We start from the raw sequence: 24,232 nt of genomic DNA, 5'->3' as shown, positions 1-24,232 counted from the left end.
CTTAGTAACCTCTAATCTGTAGGGAATGGATTAGCATTCCCTAATCCTCTTCAGATGAAATGAGTGGGGTAAATTCAATCCACTTTCCTTAATGGTTTAATGAGTCTTTTTGAAGCAGATTAAGGAAAGGTCATGGAACCTCAGTGTCCAGTGCAGGGACAGTAAGAAATATTTCATAATGATTTGCAGAATGAGCATTTATTTGACTGATGTGCTGAGAAGGGCCTGAATCCTAAAGAGGATTCAGGACTGCAGTCATTTTCATATTAACAGTTTTAATGGTTTCATTCAAATATTTAAGTGTGAAGGAGTTGTCCCTCTTGTGAAGTTCTTTCCAGTTTTCTCTCCATATCATATTTTTATGAACTGCAAAGAGCTCAACTCATTGTTCCAAATGTGTCCCGATCCCCACTTTACTTGATAGATTTTCAAGCAAGCACTTAGAGTTTTTTTGTCATTCTGTCCTGCTCTCTGGGAGATGTTCCCAAGGAACACACAAAGGCACTTTGTCCCCTGTCAGTTCATCTGTAGAAATATTTTTTTGCATGTCTGATACAAAAAATATCTGCAATAGATAAATTGTGAGACCATGACTTATCCTTCTGTCAAATATTATTAAATCCTGTTTTGCTGTTCACCTGTTTTCTCTTTTTTTTTTTTTTTTTTCTCCCATGAAATTGGAATGAACAGTTTTTGGTTCCATATGCTTATACCGTGCTCACAAAATCCTGCCTTAAGTCTAAAGTGTATGAAGACTGTGGTAATACCACATAATGATCACAAATGCATGAAATCTCTATACCACACATTCTCTGTGCACCTGGGATCTTGCCATGGGAATATCAGAAGAACAGTGACAGCAGTTCACATGCTGCTTGTATTTGATGTTCCAGTTGTTTTTTCATGACAGCTGGACTGTTCAGAAAGCATTTCTGGCAGACAATACTTAAATATTCAATGGTCTCTTGATCCAATTCAAACTCACATTTGCAAATTGCTTTCTTCCTTCTTAATTCCAAATATCAGAGAGAAAATAACAGGTGTATGCCACCTTAATATTTGCTATGCTACTTCTTTTAAAATATTGGCATTATGATGTATGTGCATTTTTAAATTATACTCCAATTATCTACAGTTAAATTAGGAATCTGTATAGTGCTATAATACCAGCCTGCTGACATACAAAAATTACTTCCTGCAAACATTTGATTTTCAGAGCTGTTTGATACAATTGAAGATTTTCCTAAAGTATAAGAAATTGTGATTTTCCTGGTCTTAGGCCTATATATAGAATTGCTCTGTGAAAAGGATGCCAATTAGACTGCTGGGCAGGTACTGCTGAAGATGAAGCTTTGTAGCAGCTCAGAAGGATGTTCCTGCCACATGATTTCTTGTTCAATGCTTGTCTGAGATCTCAGTAAGTCTCATATATATTTTGGTACCACTGTTTTTCAATCAATGAAACCATTTATATCAAAGGATCTCTCCAAAAGCAGACTTTATGATCTGATTGAGACTGGCATAAGCAATGAAGACAACCTATTTCATTGATGATCTCATGATTTCTGTTGTAATTATAAAAGAATAGTAATGATCAATGAAGCTGCTTTCAAGTGAACATTTCAGTTTCAGTTGCTTGGATTCCTGCTTTGTTTTGTTTGGGTTCTTTTTTTTTTTTTGTCTTTTCAGTATGCTGTAGGAAATAAAAGGGAAAAATTATATCTCAAAGATTGAACAGAGTTTTAGTAGAATACCTGAGAACATGCACAAATATAAGCTCATAACTAGTCCTGTTGTGTGACATTCTTAAAGTTCTCATGTAGTTAAGTATATACTCTTAAATTGGGGTCAAATAAAAGTTTGTAAGGCCTGAAGAACTAAACAAGGTGTCAAAAGTTCATCTAATTTGTCACATGAATAGAGGCAGTTATTGCAAGCTGTTCTTTTTCTTCTATACTGATCCTATTCCTACTGAAGTCAAAGTGGGATTTCTTTAGATTAATCCACCATGAGCTGAATGGGGCACTTTCACCCATATGCAGATAAACAGAGACACAGTGATGTTCTCTGTTTAGTTGTGAAGGATGGGTGTAGGAGTTGAAAAAGACATATCCAGTTAAATCCTTTCTAGGAGACTTATATTTTCAAATTCTTGTTCTTGTCTCTATTCCTCTGTTGCATGAGTCAATGGACACATCAATAAATCAACAGATACATGAACCTCTGATATTCTTAATAAAATGTAAATTGATAAAATAGACAAATAAAGAACAAACTTCAGACATTAATCACTGAGAGACTAATGAGCGGTTTGCAGTTTCTAATTGTAAAATGGAGGAATTCTTTTATTGAAAAAATCCTTAAAGACTAAAGAATTCATAGCATGTGTGGTACACACCAGAAAGCTACGCTTTATCAGTCTGATTTCCCAATGACCACCTTGCCACGGTGGTGAATTGATTGCTGACCAAATTACCAGATCAGCACTGCCTTGGCCACATCATGCTTTCAGGCTCAAGCCCAAAATGCAGATAGGTTATGCCTTAACTCCATCCCTTTTGACAGGCACGGACACACCAGCTATGCCCTGTCAGCATCCCATTCTTGTTGCCACAAACTGTATGGAGCTGTTTTGCTGTGTCTGACAGGCAGAGGTTGGACGGTGTCTTCAGACCAACGAATAATCTGCACAGCCAGATTAAGGGTGTGGTCTGTCAGCTGCGGGGTGTTAGAAACTGCTTTCCGTTCCCACAATTCCAACCTCCAGGCTGCTTCCCTCTGTTAAAGCATATCGGCGTCTGCCGATTCCTGCAGGTTTTTGTGTTCACGACATAGCACAGGCAGCTGGGACACAGCAAGAGCTTTCAGCACAATGGCACTGTCGCCGGTGACTGCCTTCCCATCTGAGCGGGATAAATGGAAGTACTGGGATGCTCTTCCCAGGGAGGTGGTAGAATCACCATCTCTGGATGTGCTTAAAAAAAGACTGGACATGGCACTAGGTACTATAGTCTAGTTGAGGTGTCAGGGCATAGGTTGGACCCGATGATCTTAGAGGTCTCTTCCAACATCATTATTCTGTGATTCTGTGATCCTGTGCTGGAGCGCTCCCGAGGAGCCGCGCTCAGAAATGCGGCGGCCACCGTGTGGCCACGCTGCAGCTCTGCTGCTGCTGCTGCTGCTGCTGCTGCTCCTGCTCCTGCAGCTCCTGTTGCTGCTGCAGCCGCTCCTGCAGCTCCTGCAGCTCCTGCTGCTTCTGCTGCTGCTGCTGCTGCAGCTCCTGCAGCTCCTGCAGCTCCTGCTGCTGCTCCTGCAGCTCCTGCTGCTTCTGCTGCTGCTCCTGCAGCTCCTGCTGCTTCTGCTGCTGCTCCTGCAGCTCCTGTTGCTGCTGCAGCTCCTGCAGCTCTGCTGCTGCTGCTCCTGTTGCTGCCGCTGCTGCTGCTGGCACAGAGGGGGCCCTGCCGAGGCCAGCGGCAGCCACACACTGCTCATTGGAAAGGTGTACCTGGCACAAGGATGTGCTTCAACAGAATTACTCCCTCCTAACTTGTTTTAAAACAAAGTTTATCACTGGGTTCTGCTGGGACACAAAGGCCCAGGTCCTTGCTTGATATAAATCAGTGTAGGAGTCTGTAAATCAATAGAGCTACATCAATATACACCAGCTGTGGGAGCCATTAAATTTGCACCAGCAGAAGATCTGCTCTGAACTGCTGCTTTTTTTTTTCTGCATATAAACAAGATGAAACTTAACAGAGATCATAGAAGTTCTTCAAGACCTTAGAAATCCAAATTTCTTTATTGATGACTAGTTATTCTAGAGCTACTTTAAAGTGTAATTTCCCTATAGGCTTTGTTGGGATGACTACTAACCGAACTGATAGAGAAAAGAGGGAGAAATGTGCAAAATCATAGCCACTAGTTCCATGCTTTTCTTTTTTCTGAGGAAAAACTGAAATGTCCAAAGTGCTCTAAAGCTGATCAAATGTAAGGTATAGCTTACTTTTGAGGAGTGACAAAAATAACTAGGACTCAGGCCTCAAAAAAACAAGCACTGGTTGCAGGATCATGAGGAGGTCACAGAAAGTCAGTGACAAATGATTGTTCACTGCTTTATAAAACACAAAATTTGGACAAATATAATTAAATGCTCAAGTGATGTGCTCCAAAAAAAGAGCAGATAGAATTTCACAGGATTGGTGTGCACAGCTCATGCTGCAGGAGGATGTGCATCCCACAAAATACTTTTGACAAATACAGGAACAAAAAAAACTACACAAAGACTGTCAAACACTAAGATATTATCTCTGACTCAGGAAGGTTCTGAGATGCAGATTAGATGAAATCAGGAAAGAAACAGTGAGAAAACTTTGGTCTTTTCTGGAGGATACACTGTCTACTCTTCCTCAAGTATCTGTCACAAAGCCTGCTTGGGCAGTGGGTGCTGAGCTGAATGGAGCGCAGTGGGACTGGCTGTGTCTGTCCTGATGGCCCTGTTGCTTGTGGTCTCTTGTGACTGATAGCATGTGCATTTGTCACTGCACTGATTCAGGACTTCACCTGCTTTGAGCCTGACAGGATTTGCTTCTCTGTCAGAAGCACAATACCTAATGAAATGTGTCTGGAGGGTGTTCTGTGGCCGTGAACATTGGCAAACTCAAATTTCTCTCAATCTGTAGAGAACTCTCCTTAATTCTGAAAATAGTTTTAAAAAAATTTGTTACACTTGAGGTGACAATAATGGTGTAGCTCAATAGGCAAAAAGAATCTGAATCCACAGCACCATAAAAAAAAAAAGTAGTTTCATAAAATAACTTAGATTAAGAACAAAAGCAAGCTATAAAAATAGATCATTAATGTTTCATGACTGAGGGACACTGCTCACAAGTACTAAATGTAGGAAAGTCAGGAAACAAATAATAATTTCTACATCAATATTTAATCAGAAAATTTATCTTAGTTGTTGTTTCCTCCCATTATTTTTTATTATTTGGGGTCAGTGCTGCTTGTGGAATATCTATTGAATCAACCATTTCTGTGGTAGTGTGGTACTGATGGGTAATGTCATAATGAACAGTGGTTTGAAGGGCAAGTAGCGTTAATTTTCACATATACAATAATTTTTAAAGTGAAAGCAAGAAGAAAAGCCAGATTTGTAGTGTTGATGGTTGTTTAAGGGCTACTTGTTTCATAGTCTCTTATTATGTCTCATTTTGTTAAGGAACCCAGTAGCAACCATAAAACAAGAGTGAGTTGTTTGGGCTTTTTTTTTGCCTTTTGCTACTGAGATACCACAGCTATTTATCTTCTTTCTCGTGAGCATCACAGTTTTTAATGGCTTTATGCTAGCAATATTATAAGGAAGAACTTTGAAGCATGTTTTGAAAATAGAAAAGGTCAAAGAGTAAACATTTCCAAAAGTACTGCAGTAATTAGGAGCCTAACTTCCTTCAGCCTTTAATTAAGTTCTTAATTTTATCTTCAGAGTTTTGCCAAGATTACATTAAAAATTATGGTTGAGCGGAGGCTTGAACCAGATCATTGAACTCCTCTGTGTCTCATGGGACTCTTGCTAAGCATTTGGGCTCTCCAAAGAATTAGGATTTCCATTACTGGAAACACCAAATACCTGGGCAAAACCTCTTTTAATTTAGATTGTGTTTTGAATTGGACTTATTTAGCAGCTTCTGTTCTATCAGGAACATCTTCCTCCATTTACCCCTTCTACTTCAGATCCATAAACAAACCATGACCACGTTCAGTTGTGTGCGTGCTTCCCACGTGGGAGAACTGGCACAGCACTGGCCTTTCAGCTTCTCAATATCAGAGCTGGCCTGAGATTTCCCAGCTCTGACTGTGCTGCCCTGGCCACAGCTTGTGGGACTGGCAGAGACCCTCTGGAGCAGCAGGCCAGGTCACAAGGAATGCTGCAAGGGAGTGGAGGAACAGTCAAATTTTGGTCCACTTGGATTCAGCAGCAGGTTAGGAATCCCCTGAGACATATTTATTTTTGTTAGCTGAAATATTGAATTGAAATGAAGGAGTCAGCTCATTTCCCTGTAAACTTTGAAACATTTGAAATGTGTTTGTTTTTTTTCCCAATAATAAGCAGAGGAATGGACAGTCCTTGGAGTGGGATCCTGCAAGGGAGGTTTTTCTCATCAAGATCTTTTACCGTTGGTATACACATTGCTAAAAGGGAAGTGAAATGTAGTCAAGCCATACAAGTGTAGTTTTTTCACCCAATTCATAAAGTTCCTGCATCCACAGTCACTCCTATCCTATCCTGAACTCAGGCTTCCATGAGACTGAGCTGCTGGTAACTACACTGGCTGGTGATATTCATAGAATGATGATGCTGATCATAAAACGAAGGAAATTACATGTTTTTTTTGCAGAAGGGTAATTTATAGGAGAATAAGTGTGTAGAATGAAAAAAAAAAAAACATACACCAAAAAACTCCCTTTTCCTTTGCTTTCCTTGATGTCTTTGTTATATGCTAGTTTCAAAAGTGGTGAGTTGCCTGAAATGCCAACCCAAGCAAACACTAATTTTGCTGACTACAGCCATGTGTATTCTAATAAATTATGGCTTGTGCAACTAACAGCTGCTTCTACAGCTCCCCAATTGTGTTTATTTTTTAAACTTAAAAGTCCCTAGTTTTTTCCCCCCAATTTTCTTTTCTTCTGCTTTTGCAGAATAGCAGAGAAAAATGTTCCAGAGAAATTTGACAAGAGCTAACAAAAGGGAAAGGCAGAAAATAAATAAAGGGAGTCAGAAAGATAGCTGACAGCTCACTGCTCCTGTAGGGAAACTTCCCTTTTTATGTGTTCATGTACTTTATGGTCACTTGAGCTGAGTGCTGAATTAGTATCTGGACAGGGAAAAAAAAAAAGATATGCAGCACAAGACATTCTGTTATTCTGCTATGAATGACTACAAAATACTCTCAAGCTTTTTTCATGCATGTTTATCAGGGAGAGAGGAAACAGTTATCCCATAAGTCTTGAGTATTTCTAGTTAGGGAAATTAACACTGTAAGGTGAGCCTGCTGTAGCAAGCAGTACTAATGATGCATTAAGCATTCCAACTTGAAGCCTATAGGTGAGAAAGTACTATAAAAACACTGCTTAGTCAGCTTGGCTATTTGATTAAAAATTAAATTTCTCTAGTAAAACAAGTCCAGAAAGGTTAAAGATTTCTTTAACCAACAGGTGCATGTTTGGACATTATAACTGACACAACATGCACCAGAGTATGCTGAAAAGCCTGTAGTCCTGAAGTACCAGAGAATGAGTGCTCAAAAATCAGAACTGAAAGGGAACAATAAAAAAGAAGTTTGCACTATAATTCTCAAGACCCTGATCAGCTTTCTGGAACTTTCTGCCTGCATTGACTGCTATCAGATATTGCACAGGCACAAAACTTCCTTCCTAAGAGCAAACAGAGTTCATCACCTGGGGTTCCTGACCTAAGCTGTTCTGCCTGATTATTCAAAACCTGAAAAATGCTGCAAGGCACAAAGCTAGCTGGAAACTGGCGGGTGATCACAGAGCCTGTGGTTCCTGCCTCTTCCCATCTCCCCTACACGTGCCTGAACGCTGTCTGCAGATATCTCCCAGCAGATCTGGGAGCTGAGTGCTCCACGGAGGGTGCTCAGGAGAGCAGAGGAGCAGAAGCTGCTCTTGGCAGGGGGCGAGGATCCAGGCTGCCTGGCCTTGGAGCGGGAGACTGCTCGCCATGCCCCAGCACTCCTACCCCCTGAGGCTGCTGGGTGCCCCAGGGAGCGGCAGTAGAGTGATCCCAGCGTTTTCCAAGTCAAGCAGCTGTGCTTGTGGCCAGTGAGGAGGGAAAGGGGAGTGGGGATGAGTCCTCACAAGCGGTGCTCAGGCACATCTCTGCAGCATTAGTCAGCGACAGGCACTAAAGGCAGCCACAGCCCTGCCTGAGTAATGGGGTGGTGGGAATGTCAAAGGCAATTGCAGTGTCCACTGCAGGCAGGCAGTGCTAATGCAGGAGCTTTAGTGCTCTTGGCCACCCCGGGAAAATCTGCATTAGAAAACACACAGAGCACCAGCAGCAGCTGCAGATAGAAACGGAGCCCCATCACAGCAGAGCAGCAATATCCACAGCAGTGGCCAATTGCAGGGTGCAAGGAAAGAGCGAGCATGAAGCAGTAAAATCTATATAGTGCTACCTCCAGGTGATAACACAACCAGACAAGAATGAGAATAGGAGAGGATACCTTAGAAAAATGTCAGAAAAAGGGCTTCATAACAATGTGGGAAGATTATTATCATCCTGCAAATAACAGAAACTATTCACATCAAATTATGGGGGATGGCAAAGAAGATAATAGCAGTTAACTCAACAACTATCTGATAAGTGATCCGTAATAGGATGTTATTAGATGTCCCTGACACACTGTAAATTATGCAATGATAAAGGAGGCTGCTCCAAATCTTTAATTGTGCAATTTACATTTTGTTTTTACAATAGCTATGAACAAAAAATGCAACCAACTCAAATAATCAGCATAAAAAAGGAGAGGATATCTTCTTTTTCCCCAACTGGCTTTGCAGTATTAAAATAGATTCCCGCCTTTTAAATCAGTATTTCCAGTTAAAGTTACCTTTCAAAAAACTGTTTAAAAAGGTAGTAAAACAATATTTTCCCACTACTGGAATAACTTTCAGCAAAGAAAAACAAAATCTTTCAAAATTATTTGCATCTCCCATCTACTACTTGTCTCTGTTCAACATAATTATTTATGTTGTATAAATGTACAAAGGTACAAATATACTTCTAATCAGAAAAGGTTTGAGACTGGCCCCAAACAAAGCAGAGAAATTTCTCCAAGTTTCTGAATATCTGCAGTTATAGCAACTAGAAGTGGCATGAGGAGTGCTCATTTTTTGGAAAATTGTGCCTGTCAGGAGTCAAGGGCAGAAACTACAGTGAGCTGCTGTGACCTGTGGGTTCTTGCCTGCTGCTGACTCCTCCCATGGGCACCATCAGGCCCATGACCCCAAAAAGGATTAGCTTGTGCCACCCTCTCCTTTCCAGATGCTGGTTGCACTTACATTACTTCTTCAGTATCTTCTGTAGATATTAAGAGGCTTTTATTGACTTGTCAGAGCATTTCCTGTTAGAAAATCTCACATTACTTCCTTCACACTCACTTTTAAAGAACATTCAGAAATTTCATAAAATTAGTTTAAGGGAAAGAAAATTGTTTTGAAGTGGCAAACTCCTCTGTGCAAAAGCATCCTCAAAAGTTTCCATATTACCATTGTCAATTCAAAACTTTCCAATTTCTGTGTTGATACAAAAAATTAATTTTTAATTTTCCATTTTCCTGCAAATGGAAAGCAATAAAATTCATGACATTTTGTGCAGAAGGAATATTCTGGTTTGATTATTTTTAGAGTAACTCCTATGTATATTTTAAATAGAAATCTAGAACAGCAAAGATTGTTTTGAATCCTGAATGCAAAAGGAATAGACCTGACACTACAGCTTATTTAAGAGCCCCAGGACAACTCTGTGTTCACAGTGAAGGTGCTCTGTGCCTTGCTCTGGCAGACTTACACCTTCTGTACAATTACTCATACAAGTGTTTTGTTTGCCTTTTTTTTTTTTTTTTTGTGTTTCATAAAGCACTTCTTTGAGAATAAAGCCTCTTAACTTTCTGTGAAGAAGTAGCTTCTCTAGAAGTGCTTAGGTTTTAAACAGGAGAAAGCCAGGGCGTGCTCTGTGTGTGCTCTGAAGAAAGGGCTCCATCAGATATTGCCACCCTCCCTGAGGACAAAGCTTGTACCTATGTATATGCATACACACATCACACGTGGAAAAATACATTATTTAGGTTTGCAAGAACTGTGATTCTTAATGGAAGTCAATGGAGGACAAGAAGTGCTTGTGAAGTAGCTGTTCACAATTTTATGCTTGGTCAAAACTGGAGCATCTGAAGCACTCACATGCTGTTTTGAATGGTTGGTTTCCACTCTTCATAGATTCTTTCTGCTTCTGAAAAAAACACCACATCTCTCTATCCTGACTTCCATCACTTTTGTACACTGAATCCCATCATTTGATGGTGAATGAACTGATTATTCCATGCCTACCCCACCAAAATTGCAGCACAGTCTTCCAGAGGTAGAAAAGACCCAGACCAGTTTCCAGCTCTGCCATGCAAATAGGTGAATGTTGATGCCAAAGTGTGATTTTCTATAAAGAAATCAATGGACATAAATATTTAAGCCAAAACATATGAGGTTCTAGGACCCTTTCCATTATACAAGCCATAGATTTTGTGAAGTGACTTTTGGCAAACTAATAACTTCTGTTGGCAGTAAATCCCTTCTGTTATAAAGGCACCAAATACAATCAGAAGACCACAAGTACAGTTCTGTAGGAAGGTTGTTCCAGTGGCTTATTCTAAAGTAGAAGGAAATGTTCTCCCTTCTATTTCCAAGAAATGCTTTTGTTTTAGATTAAAAAAAAAAAGCACTCAGGAAGGCATGAATTTGCCTTGCTTTATGACTGTGCAAGCCTTGAAAGGTGTCCATCTAGACTCATTAAAAAGCTTAAATGGTCAGATTGAACACGAGTTCTTCAGTCCTTTTGTGTTTCAAAAATGCTTCTGGTATTTCAAAAGTTTGTTATAAGTCCTATGAGGAGCAGCTGAGGGAAGTGGGATTATTTAGCCTGAAGAAAATGAGGCTCAGGGAGATCTTATCTCTCTCTACAACCACCTGAAAGGAAACTGTACTGAGGTGGATGTTGGTCTCTTCTCTCAAGTAACAAATGATAGAACAAGAGGAAATGGTTTTAAGTTGCACCAGGGGAGGTTTAGATTGGATGCCAGGAAAAATTGCTTCACTGAAACTGTTCTTAAGCATTGGAATAGACTGCCCAGGGAAGTGGTTGAGTCACCATCCCTGGAGGTATTTAGAAGAGGTGGAGATGTGGCACTTAGTGATATATGGTTTAGTGGTGGCCTTGGTGTACTGGGTTAACAGCTGGACTCAGTGACCTTAAAGGTCTTTTCCAGCCTTAACAATTCTATAAGTCAAAAAAACCCAACAAAACAACAAACCAAACAAACCAAGAATTCCTCAGTTTTTTTTTCCTTAATAAGAGAAGAATACATTATTAAAAAAAAGGCTGCTGACTCCTCCCTCTTATCCATTCTTTCACTTAGGCTTTGCTTTATGTAGTTATTTTCACCTTTGTTCACACTTATTTTCAACACTGTGACAAATGGCAACATGACATGGACACAGAGAATTACAATAATTAAGCTCCATACACAGAAGGTTTGAGCAAGGTGAGATCTGGTACATAAAATGCTGCTGCTTTGTGCTTTTCTCTAATGCTCTGCTGTATCCAGATCACATGAAGGAGAACTTTTGGAATCACTGAGTATCCTCAGGCTCCTCTCTGCCAAGAGCTGTCTTGAGCCCATCCCTGAGGAGTTGTGAGCCTAGAGAGAGGCAGGAGACTTCTCATCCTCACAGCCAGGCTAGGAAATAACCTCCACAAGTGCTGTCCAGTAGCCAAGAAAAGCAGTAGATGATTTTTTTGCTTTTGTCGTGTTTTAGGGTAGTTTGTGCTATCTGAACTGCTACACAGCCAGGGATCTGCCTCTGCATCTTCAAAGCACTGTGCCAGCATTATATAATTAATTCTCACAAAACTCTTACGAGGATGATGGACTATAAATGAATTGTTCCCTAGTAATCATAGAAGAGAGGAGGCTTTAAAGAACTTATGCCTCGTCCCTATTGATCTTTCTGTGTGAAACCTGTATTGTCAGTGCAGTATCAGGATCACTGCCTTGCCAAAAAGCTCCAGCCAAGATCTGTGTCCTGTTGTGCCAAGCACAGTCTTGTACCTTCTGGCCAGCTTCTCCCAAAAGACCTTTCAGCTTACAAAGAACAGAGAGTGTGAGGAGACAATTAGAGACAGAGACAGAAAGTGAAGAAGTGGATACAGCCTTCACCAAGCTGGCTACCAGGAGAGCTGTGGCTCTCCACAGGTACTGCTTTGTAATGAGCCTCTTCCAGGGGTAGTTTCTGTCTAATGTTGTTGCTGATTAAATGCAACAAGGACATCACCAGCAACCCCGGCCTGCACCCTAAGAAAAATAGACTCCCCTGCAGTATTAACATGATAGCCTGAAATAAATCCTGAAGCCTGTAAGTAGTAGTAGAATTGAGTTGTGTATCATCCTTGATAACAGAAAAAAAACCCAATAAAGTGTGAAAAGACATTTTAAATATTAAAAAGCAAAATATTTTTAAAATACAGAGAAAGACATAAGGAGAAAATGCCTTTGGGCTTTTTTAGTTTTTTCTCCCCAGATTGCAAATAATTGTTTTATGCAAAATCATAAATCTTATTTCCATGGCTAACAGACTATTGTTATAATCTTAACTAAACCATTAGAGAATCCCTGCTCAAGCTCCATTTAGGGTTTTTGGTTTTGCATATGGGTTCATCCTATGTACTATCACAGTATCATGCCTATGATTTCAAGCCTTATTAAAATAATCATTTTTATCCAGGATGGAGAGCGTTGCTTTCCACTGGAAATGCACGATTATCTCATCCTAACTAAATTGCTCATTCCTCACCAGTAGAAGTTAGACATCTGTCAACGTTTCAGTATTACCTCTAACATTTAGAGACCCCCTGTAATTATAGAGAATTTTATTGGTGGTTTATTTTTAAGAAATAATAGGTGGAAATTTCTGTCTTGACTTTTCCATGTGGGATATGAAGTCCATAAAGGAAGGAGGAAATATATGGTAAAAATGAGATGTTTTTCACATTCTAATTTATCCAGCAATAATGTTTAAGGTTTTCTTTTATGACATAAATATGGGCAAACACCTCATACTAATGAGTTTAATTCAGTAGAATTACAGTGGGTCTCAGATCTTTGAAAGAGGTGTTGTGAAAATAATTTTGCCCCTGTAGTAATAAACAAATGTATGCCAGTCTCAATGCACACAGCAATGCTGCTCCAAAACAGACTATAAACAGATCCAGGAAACATTTAAGAGAAAAGGGGGGTAAAAAAGTTTCCAGTAGAAAATGATGCAGAAGATCTGCAGAGCACAGAATTCTCAAGGTGAGGGTTAAGCTAACAAAAGCCATAGAGAGGGATTTGGTAGTCCAGTCTGACCTCTATGAATGCTATGTTTAACAGGGCTTTCTGATAAGGCTACATGTAATTTTTTACTTTATTTTACTTCTATTTTACCTTTTTCTGTTTTTCTCTTTCATTACTATGCCTGAATCTGCATTTTCACTCAGAGGTATTAGCACTAGGAAAATATTGCTCTGTAGTGTGGGTTTGTCTCTCATTTGCTACAATTTGTCTGTCCCTTTGGATTCCACACAAGTGTGACTCCTCTGACTTCCTGAGAAGCTGCCAGAGGAAGCTTAAGATAGCAAGATAAGATGAGAGGTGCTGTGTTGTCAGTGACAGCCATTTAATACTCAGCTGCAGAAGGGTAAAGCATCCTGCAGCAGTATGAGCCGTCTGCATGGAGCACACACCCTGGGACAGCCTCACCCCCTTCTGGAGAGATTTTCCTGGTGGCCAAACAGGAAACCCCACAATGGTTAAAATAACACTTTATGCCTGTACTGACACTGCTGAGTCCCACCCAAAGAGCCTCTGCAAGATGGCAAAAACACTTCATCAAATACAAAGGAGCGATAGCAAATATGCACAGCAAATAGCAAATACATTTCAACACATACAGAGATGAAAGATGGAAGCACTAGGCCAGATGAATCTAATCTGTGGTTGCTTCACTGTCATAAAACAGCCATAGATCAAGAAGACGAGGTTGTAGGAAAATTTTGCATAGAAAAGTTTGAGCATTTTAGCCATTGGCTTTAGCCCTCCAGCTTTATATCAGCAACATTTCCTCCATACAGCAAGATATGTATGCCCTCCATTTTTTAAATCAAGGGCAGACAGTGACAGGTGCAGATAGGTTTGTAAAGATAGAAATAACAGAGCCACATGCAAAGCAATGAAAAAGAGTGAATAGGGAAATTGCTGCTAGTGGGATAAAAGTGTTTCTCCCAAACTGGAGAACAGGAAGCAAAGCTAAAGATAGCAGAGCTCTCACTGGAGCTCTCTAAGCCTCGAGGAGCACTAATGGAAGAGTCAGCAAGCAGAGATAGAAACAATGCAGACAGTACAATGGACTTTCAGAAGAAGAAGCAATTAAAGGCAACATCAATTTCAAATGTGAAGAAAACCCAACAAAACCAACAAACCAAAACAAAGCAAAACCAAACCACACCATTGATGGTTTTGAGATCCAAAAAGGTCATAAGGAAGAGTATAATTTGATGGCACATGGCCTGACTAGTCCATGTACTACCTTTGAAAAGAAAAAGGATGTGGATGGAGTGGTGAAAAGAAAGAGAATGAGAAAGAAAGCAGAGAAAACTATCCACACAGGAAGGAACTGGAAGGAATGGAGTAACTCAAGAGAGTTGTTCAGCCATTTTCTGTCTAGACAAAGGGACAGCAATAACTTTCAGAAAGACATGACCCCTCCCTAGGATGCAATTTCTGTGACTGCATACCTTCACAACTGCAATTTCAGTCATAATTTCTTTACAAGTGGGAAAATGGCATGGAAGGGAGGCTCTTTACTGCTCCAGGCTTCCTGTGCACCTCAGAAAAAAAAAGCACCATGCTGAAAGCAGAAAAGTAACATTCAAAGTACATAACAAACATGACTGTAACCTACCACTGAGATGCCTTCCTACCTCACCACCCACATGAAAAATGTACTTGCCATTTGAAATTAAATTCCCCTGATAATTGCAGCTTCTCTTCCAACAGACAAAGAATATATCTGTTTGTTCATTAAAAGACTTCTTTAAAAAGTCTCAACAAAGACTTTGTTTTAAATATTGGCACAGTGGGGTGTTTGGACCAAATATATTCCCTCCCCTCTGAAAAAAGAACTATCCCAGCATGACACAATGACAGAAATGACAGAACAGCAAAGCGTAATGTCAGGGAGATGGAAGGTTTCAAAAGGAAAAATATAAAGGTGCCTCCAGGTTATCCAAGTCTATTTTTTTCCTTGAGAATTGTAATTACTCAAGAGTACAAGATTTCTTCTTGATTGTCTGCAGGGGGTTTTAAGGGTTTTTTTTCCTTACCCTTCTTGACAGCACCTCCCGCTGACACCAGAGCGACAATCACTACACCTTCCTGGTAATGTCAATGAAAAACTTACCAAATGCATTTTTACATTGTATAACTCATCTGGACTTGAACAGTGAAATCTGCAGCCAGCAGAAAGCTCAAGGACTTCACAATGATTATGCAATCTCCTGTTCCATTAAAACAACTGTTTATCTTCAGAAAAGTATTTGATAGAGAAAGAAAGCATGTAGTTTAGTCTTTCAGCAGACTGAAAACCAAACAGTAGAGAGCTTAATGAGAATGTTGTATGATGCCCTCTCACCCTAAATCTCTTGCTATCAAAAAGACAAAACTTTGATTTTTCTAAGGGTCTTTCTCACCTCTGCTTTACAGTTTATGCTTCATGATTTGACATCACACATACAGATTATGGAATGCAATAAATTGGAGTTCTCTTTAGGGCTAGATAGCGAGATATCACTCTTTGATTTCAAATGTTGGTGTCCCTGCAGCATGTGATTTATGGAGAGATGGATGCATACAACACTATCCTCCTAACAGGATTATTCCCAGTAAATAACATATCATCTACACTTTAGGAAGAGCTTATGAAAGAGAAAAAAAACTCAAACCAAAAAAACTCAAAACAAACAAACAAAAAACCCCCCTGTGAAGATTAGCACAGACTTAAAAATAAATCCATTTGCCCCATGCCCTCTTCATTTTGCTTCATGTCCCCTTCATTTGATATTATCTTCCCTTGTATCAGTGTAAGACAAGGTAACACAAAGTTCCCGGAGCTAAACACTCCCAATTTCTCCAGGTAGCTTAAAATTATATAAAACCTTATATAAAGCCTATAGAATTTGGGTACTGCATTTCATTTTAGCACCATATGACATCCAGCTGATGTAAGTGAGCATTAAAATTAGGTGGAGCTACATACGGCTCCATTAGGGGATGCTCAACCCAGAAAGTTTAAGCAGTAGTTTTCAAAATAGCAATTCCCAAGGGCAATAGGGCATATTCAGCAGATTTGGGAATTAAACAATGCTCAGAAAAAAAAGAAATCTTAGGTACCAGAAACATAAATTAGAGTCATGGGATATCACGTAACCGCCTCAAAATCACAGATTTAACCTCGACCTTGACCTTTCATTTCAATCATCTTTGAGGTGATAAAGAACGAGAAAGATTTCACCTAGGTATAGCCAGGTATCTGATCTTTCTTTAAGCATCCCTTTTTCTTCTGAAACTAACTAATAAAACAATTATTAAAAAACACATTTTCTAATTCAGAACCAAAATGATTGTTACAAGGTCCATTCTTTAATTTCAAAATACTTAAAATCTTAAAAGCTGTGTTGTAGTTTTGCTAAAATTCCTAATGGGAATTGGTATCAGTTTTTGTGAGATACCTCAATAATACAATGATCTCAAGTGAAGCAGTGTCAGCAGACAACTGTATCCACTTAACAAAATGGATGTATCAGTAATGTTAATCCACAGAATGCATCTCCAGTGACATGGGTTTGTGGTAAATGAATTAACCCTTCATCCTTCTAAGCTCTTGGTGATTATTTCCTTTTTTGATATTGTGACTTTTGCTCACTGCTGTGCTGGCAGTGCTAATTGTTTGTGTAATTCTTGACCTATGGTAATACTGTGATTCTGCAACCTTCACAGTGGGGTCAGAACTACAGCATGTGTTGACATGGATAGGGAGGAAGGTGGCTGTTCCTCAAAGGCTCATGATGTAAATGGACAAAAAAGTGGATTAAAAAAGAATTGAAGTGGAGGATAATGATTATAGCTGGTTGTAGTCACTGCTCAGCCTTTGTCAAGGAGAACCTGGTGGACAGAATAGATCATGTTCATCCCTGATACGACTTCCCTAGATTTTATACTGGGGAGTAATTTCACTCATATCACACATTCATATATCTTTGTCTGACAGCCTTTCAAAGCTTTATTAATCAGTGTTTCATGCAAATAGTAAAAGCATTGAAGATGGAATTATGTGATCATTGTCATAAAGTGAACAATATATTGCATCTTGTTTATCCATCTGTTATAATTGCCCTCTGGGAATTAAGTTGCTTATAATAAATTCAATTACATAAGTGGTACTAACACACGTAGATGTCAATACATACTCCTCATTTCCACATTTGATTCTTCATATTAGACAATGCTGAAGGTTTTTACAGAGCACAGCTGCATGCTCATGACCTTCCTGTCACTGTTGAGATTCTCTGCTGCCTGGATCTGCCTGCAATGATCATCTTAACCCCTAAGATGGAGAAACAAAGTCAAATGTCTCTGCTGTATTTTGCTGCCTATTCAGATAGGATTAGAGTTGTATGCTGTTGCCACTGATGGTTATAATTCTCTTGAGTTGTTACAGTTATGAAGCTGGTTTTCACTCTGGAGAGATAATATGGGACAATGAATCCAATTAAGAAAACAAAGAGAACCTGGGATAGCTTTGCCACACTCTTTCTGTGGCTTCATCCTGCCTTTTGACCCTGGATACATCTCTGCAACCCTTGGAAGTGAGTCTGAATCCAGTCTCAAGCTCAAACTTGGCTCATATTCACACTGTGTGGGTGACAGGTTAAAGTCAGCGGTTTAGCTGAACTCCAGGGCACAGTTTACTGCACTTCACCCCTTGGTCTTCAGCCCTGCACACAACCAAGAAAGTTCCCTTCATGCAGGCTCAGTGAAATCTGAAATCTTGCACATTTTCTGGCTGAACCTCAACTAATTCAACACACAACTCGTAAGTGCACAGAAGTTTGGCCTCCTGGGATTCCTCCTCCTTAATGGGAACATGGTGGGACTTGTTTGCTCTAGTTTAAATCCCTAGCATAAAAATTCTCAGTGGTGAGTTTGATTTTCTTCCTTACCCTGGAATTTATAACGCCATCCAATATAACTGCCCTTATAACAAGCAAAAAACAGACCCTGAGAGTCAGAAAAAAAATAAGTAGGACTCCTAATTATGGCTTAGTTTTGATAGTCGTTGCTCAAATCACTTATTCTTTTTGTGATAACTAAAACAAAATACATTGATTACTAGAAAACCCCTGAATACCCACCCTTGCAGTTAGTTACAATATGTTAATATTCTCATGTTGTCAGCAGATCTTTAGCGAGTAGGAGGGATTCATTATCTCCAGTGCAATCTGCAATCCAGACTGGCAGAAAGCAGAGGCTTCCTATACCTCAAGCTGGCTGCAGTCAGAAGTAAGATGAGCGTGTCTGACTCAGGCCTACACATTACTGTATAATCATCTCTCTCTCACAGTGAGTTAAAATCACTTTGCTTTGAAAAGACAGTGGTAGGTCTACATGGAACTGTTTAGTTTTGATGCAAATGCATTCACTTCCTAGAGGAAATAAACATTTTTAGTCAGTAGGTAGGAAATAAATGGGTCTCCTAGTGAGGGGTGAGTTTGCCTTGTTCGATTCCGTGTCTTACACAGATTTCTGTGTGTCTGTACATACTTGTACAAATATATGTGTATATATGCATGTGTATATACAGATATACATGCACACATACACAACATTAATAAATGGGAATTTTCATAGTTTAGGCCAGATTAGCTTTCAGCTCAGCCCTCGGCAAGTAGTTTGTCTGGAAGCAGGTCAGTGATACTGTGACTAAAGAACCTCTATTAATTTCATTTTCTGTTCCATGTCCTTTAATGTCTGCATCAAAGAAATTACAGCATCAGCCTTTAGAAAGGCAGGTATCTGCAAAAACATGGGCCCAAGATTCTGAATATGCCGTGCCTATGCTGAGAAGGGAGCAACACAGGAGTGCTCAGGAGCTGCTCATTCCCACAGGATTGAATTTAGAAATCCTGATGGCTTTTGAGACAAGGTGTATTCATTTCTTCCTCTTTTTCAAGGGAGTCTAAATTACCATCTTGTCTTTCATTATTCTCAGTTGACTCCTTCTGTATGATAATTGCAGCAAGGTTAAAAATGACCTAATGATTGCATTAGCTTCCACACAACTTTCCTCTTTTCACTCCTCTCTGACCTCCATCCACAATGAGAGATTAGTGAAGGACAGGCAGAAAAGTAAAGAGAATGTCTGAATATAGGTTGTCATACCCAGCCCAGCTGTTGCTAATAATAATTTTCTGAGTGCAAGCACTGGATGAGCCATTTGTCACAAATGATTTATTTGATGAAATTAGCTCTCTTTTTCATTCCTTGCAAACTTTGTCAGTAAAATCATGGAGACATTCAAAGTTGTTTGTTATGTATATAGGCCCAGGTGACTGTTTCTCTCCTAGAGCATGAGGCTATGGATTAGTGGTAGACTGAGGTGCAAATGTTCAATGGAGGCTAATGATTTTGGATGCCTCTCCTTTTAGCTGTCTTTTTTTGAACAGGCAGATCACAGCACCGAGCAGGTAAAGGCCCAAATCATTCTGAAAAAAAAAATTCCCCTTAAGGGATACCTTGGTTGTTCATGCAGAATTGCTAATTGCTTCTGAAAATCTTTCCCAGTGTCTATTCATTATATGTCATTACTCACATTGGTGACATGGCAGACACTATAATTCCATGACTGAATGACTGAATCTCTGCAAAATGGAGACTTGATAGCCACCAATGAGTGACAAGCTGTCTTCTTTATGTATGGAAAAAGGCATTCATACAGAAAACATTCCTCCCTTCCAACTCTGTAGTCTGAACTGGGGTGCCTATCAAACACAGATTTTTGCTAAATGCTTCCCCAGCTTCTGTAATTTCTTTTGGTCTTGTTTGCCTTGAAGTTTATAAGTATTGTGAGACAGATGCTGGGCTTTGACCTCAGCTAGGAGACTTATACACCTTATTCCTTAACTGTGTTCCCATTAGCTAGCCAGCTGTACTCCAAGGACTACATCCATCCTGTGACACCTAACTGTCCAGGGATTTTTTAGGGGTTTTTTCATTCTAATTTGTATGGCTTCAGAACAAGGGGGAAAAATTGTGTTCGTTTGTGTAGGAGTTCTCTCATCAGGGCTGATTGGTGGTTGATGAGACCACAGGAATGGGGTTTGCAGTTATGCCAACACCTCATGAAGTCCAGCTCTTCACTGGACACTGGTGGAAAGCTGACTCTGGGACAATAACTGCACCAGGATTTTGCTGCATTTCAGTAAAAAAGCAGTATTGCTCAGGGAGTCAATGGTGACTGGCCCAGCTAGAGCTGACCACTGTGTTTAGTAGGGAGCCAGCACAGACAGCAGACCATGGCTGTGCCCTCTGTGACTCCTTCCAGCACTGCAAAGCACAATGTCACTGGAATCACACCAGGGAGGAGTGTGTCCCGAATAAGGCCTATTTCAGTCCCTAGGTAATTTGTAGCCATAGTCATTTGTACTATTATTTACTCAGGTTATTGATCTTTTAAGACCGGTAGCTGTATCTGGCCATGATTGACACAAGTGTCTTCATAGGCAGACAAGATAATGTAATGAAAGCAATAATACCAGCAGACAGTGGTAAAATAATGGGGGGGAAGGTGAGGGGGAGGAAGTGGTGATTTCAGTTCTTTGTCTTCCAATAATCGCTGCACAGCTTGACATCTGATTTCTTTTACCTAATCTCAGCATGCATTTCAAAAATGCTACTGGCCATCAGATTATCCCAGCAGATCATTACATTTTCCTATCCTCCGGACTTAGGTATGCTGTGGATCTATCCAAGGATAATGAGCAGCCTGCTGTTGCACTCACCTGGTCAGGGTCGGTGTGTTTTATGAAAGCTTCCCACATATTCTCTTTAATGAATGAGTCCTTTCTATTTATAGGAGAATACTCAAAGGGAAAAAGAAATAAATGACCTTCAGGGGTTTTTTTTATGTGACCTTTAGGTTTTTTGATGGGAAACATATTCTTCAGATAAATTCTTATTATCAACAGGAAACTGCAATATGTGATCCCAAAGCCACGTACAAATAAGTTTTCATATATGTAATGCTATTCTTTCATTCTGTACAGTCTGGGGTCAGAGATAAAGCTCCCAGCTGCAATTATCCAAACAGCTGGATTGTTTGTATTCATGGGCTAAACTGCTATTGCTTCTAGTGGCAAACTCAACATGGGTTGTAGCAGTACTAATGCTGTTTATTGACTCTAGGAAAGAAAACAAGTTTATCTGATCACAGATAAACTTACCTCCTCAGATAAACATTTAAATAAAAAAGCTTTTTCCTTCAAAACGCAAAAATACATTCCCTAACTTCCCTAGTGGTAGCCAGCTTTTCCTGCTCTTCCTTATGTGCCCATGTCCTTCCTTTGCTTTCCTATTCATTAATTCCCACAAATGGTTCCTTCAGCTCAAATAACAAGGCTCCAGACTGGTAGAATAGACTTGAGGACACTGAGGCTAAAAAACTTAAATGCTCAATTTCAGCAATTTGTGGCTTGCCTTGTAAAGCCAGTAAGGCCCTGATGGGACCAGCTATTGGTGCAATGCTGCTGGTCCTGCTCTTCCCATCACGCAGGTCATGCACTGCCTGTGTCCTGGGCAGCATTAACAGGGGCACTCAGCTGCCTTTGGGGTGCACAGAGTAAGGACCTGATTTCTTTTCCCATGTTAGGTTTTCTCACCAAGAACTCACACAGCTATTCCAGTACAGCCCCAGATGACTAATGATGATTGGCATTGTCCCCAAAATTATGATCACCGTGACTGCAGATTCTGAACACATGCCAGACATTTGGATATTTCTCCTCCTGCCACGTGAACAAGAGGAGGTATTGGTGTGTTCCACTTGTTTAACAAATAGGGAGTGAACATCAAGGGACTGGCAAAAGGGTATAAATGAAATTTATCAAAGAAGAGGCAGACACAGAAAGGAAAGAAATCAGGGCCTTCACTGTTAAGGTCAGTTTTGTTTTCATTGAGGAGAAGAAGATGTGCCACAGTGAATGCAAGTGTTATAAAGGAGTTAAAAACTGGTGAGTTAGAGAGGACTAATAACTATAGGTGTAATAGAGCCTCCACTCATAGCCACATTTGAAACACCTTCAGTGGCAGCCATCACTGTGATTTTGAATAACGTCCAGGTACTCTAAAACTAAATAAACAACTGAGTTTTCCCAAAATCCAGGGTACTCAGATCTGTAATTGATGATGAGCCACAGTTTTTGTCTGAACATCTTTAATAGCAATTAATAAATTTACTCTAATAAAAATCTTGCTGGCAAAAAGCCCTTAAACATGACATTATTTACATAATTTCCTGCAACAAACAGCTGCATAGCCCTCCACTCTGGTCATAACTTCTCAGTTGTAGTGCTCCTGCACCCAAACATTCACAAATCTTAAGGCAATGTCTGGCATTTATGATACAAAGGAGATTATGGAAGAGGTGTGTCTCACAAGGGTGATTTGAAAACCAATATTATAACTGGGGTCCAGATTCTGCAGTCAGATCCATATTGGTGACCACTGGGATGCATTGTAGGATGGGGCTCATATTTACTGATAGCTTTTAATTAGCCTGCATAATTCATTTCCACATCTGTTTTCCTATAAACAAGCCACTAATTAGTTCTGTGAGTCAGTTAAAAAGTGTACCAATGTGCCAGAGAGTTTAAAGAGACACTGAAAATATTTTAAACTCAGTCAATTTAATTCTTAATTATTTTTTAAAAGGAAAGCATGAAACACCCCTCCCCATTTTTAATTTCCTTCTTTGAATGCCACTAATTTCAGAATACATAGCTGCAAGGTTGTGAGTGTGTCAAAGACTTGTGTCTCCAGAGAAAACCCCACTTTGGCTTAAGATTTGTGATGTATTCTACTGCTTAGCTTTACTCAAGTGGTAGCTCTGGAAGCACTGATAGCACTTCTAAAATTTGATCACTCACCTGAAAAAGTCAAGTTAATAGCATAATTTTCTTCGTACTCCAGCCTCCTGGCCTTTCCAGCAATACTTAGTTCCTGGGCCAGTCACCAATTATGATTGGTATGGAGAAGATGAGATGTTTCTGACTAGGATCAGATGTTTCTGACTAGGATCAGAAAACAGGAATAGGTCTCTCACCCCATCCACTGAGGGAAATGAGCAGAGCTCGCTGCCTTCAAAATTGGGCCTGCTCAGACACCAGGGTGTCTGTGCCCTTGCACAGAGCTCTCCTGGGTGATCAGTTTAGTACCTCCACCAGGGCCTGGGTAAGGGAAAGCCTACACTTCATGTAGATGACTTAGCCTTGTTCTGACTGCCACCCCTAATTTCCAAAATCTCATTCTGCTCAGACACAAGGGCAGAGCAACTGGGTCAGGTCTTTGCATGAGCAAAGATGAAACCTTGGTGTGTTCAGATGTGTTTGAAGTCAAAAATTAAAGACTTGTAGAGTTCATTAAGCTTTTAAGTTCTTCCTAAGTCTTAGTTTTGTCTGACTAGATCCTTTGTTGACTTTGACTGAAAGCCTTGGTGCTAGGCAGCTATCCTTCCTGTTTAACCTTGTATCACTTGTGTCACTTGTAACAACAGAAACTAAAATAATTAAGTAAATTTTTAAATGGGGACTTCTGCTTTCCAAGCTGGCTACCCCTTTAAAGATAAGAAAGATGTCCTCCTGACACCTCTCTGGTATAGTTAGTGCCTAATAGCTGAGCACAATGTCTTTTCTCCACCCTCCTTGCTTTTTAAAATGAGGTTTACAGCACGCCAGCAATTTAAACTTCTTCTCTCCGTTGGCAGGTCGGGATGGCTTTGGAGAACAGTCTATTTCTTCTTCTTGCCACTGTGAGGGATTATAGCTGAGCACCAGCGGCTTTCGAGCACTAGCGGCTTCCCCCTCCCCACCCCCAAAGACGACCCAAACACACTCTCCTTGCAGATTACGGCGGAATCGCTAATGCAATTTTGGCCTGACTTTGATGCAGCACTCTATTGATGTGGGGTGACGCCGCAGCAAAGCAGCAAGGTTAGAGCTCGGCAGTGATTAAGCCGAGGCCCTGGGCTCAGGTGTGCCTTCCCCTCCGTGCGGCTGCGGGCGGAGCGGGCCCGG

Source organism: Molothrus aeneus, chromosome 7 (assembly GCF_037042795.1).
Source record: "Molothrus aeneus isolate 106 chromosome 7, BPBGC_Maene_1.0, whole genome shotgun sequence".
Classification (NCBI taxonomy): domain Eukaryota; kingdom Metazoa; phylum Chordata; class Aves; order Passeriformes; family Icteridae; genus Molothrus; species Molothrus aeneus.
This window is presented reverse-complemented; position numbering follows the sequence as displayed.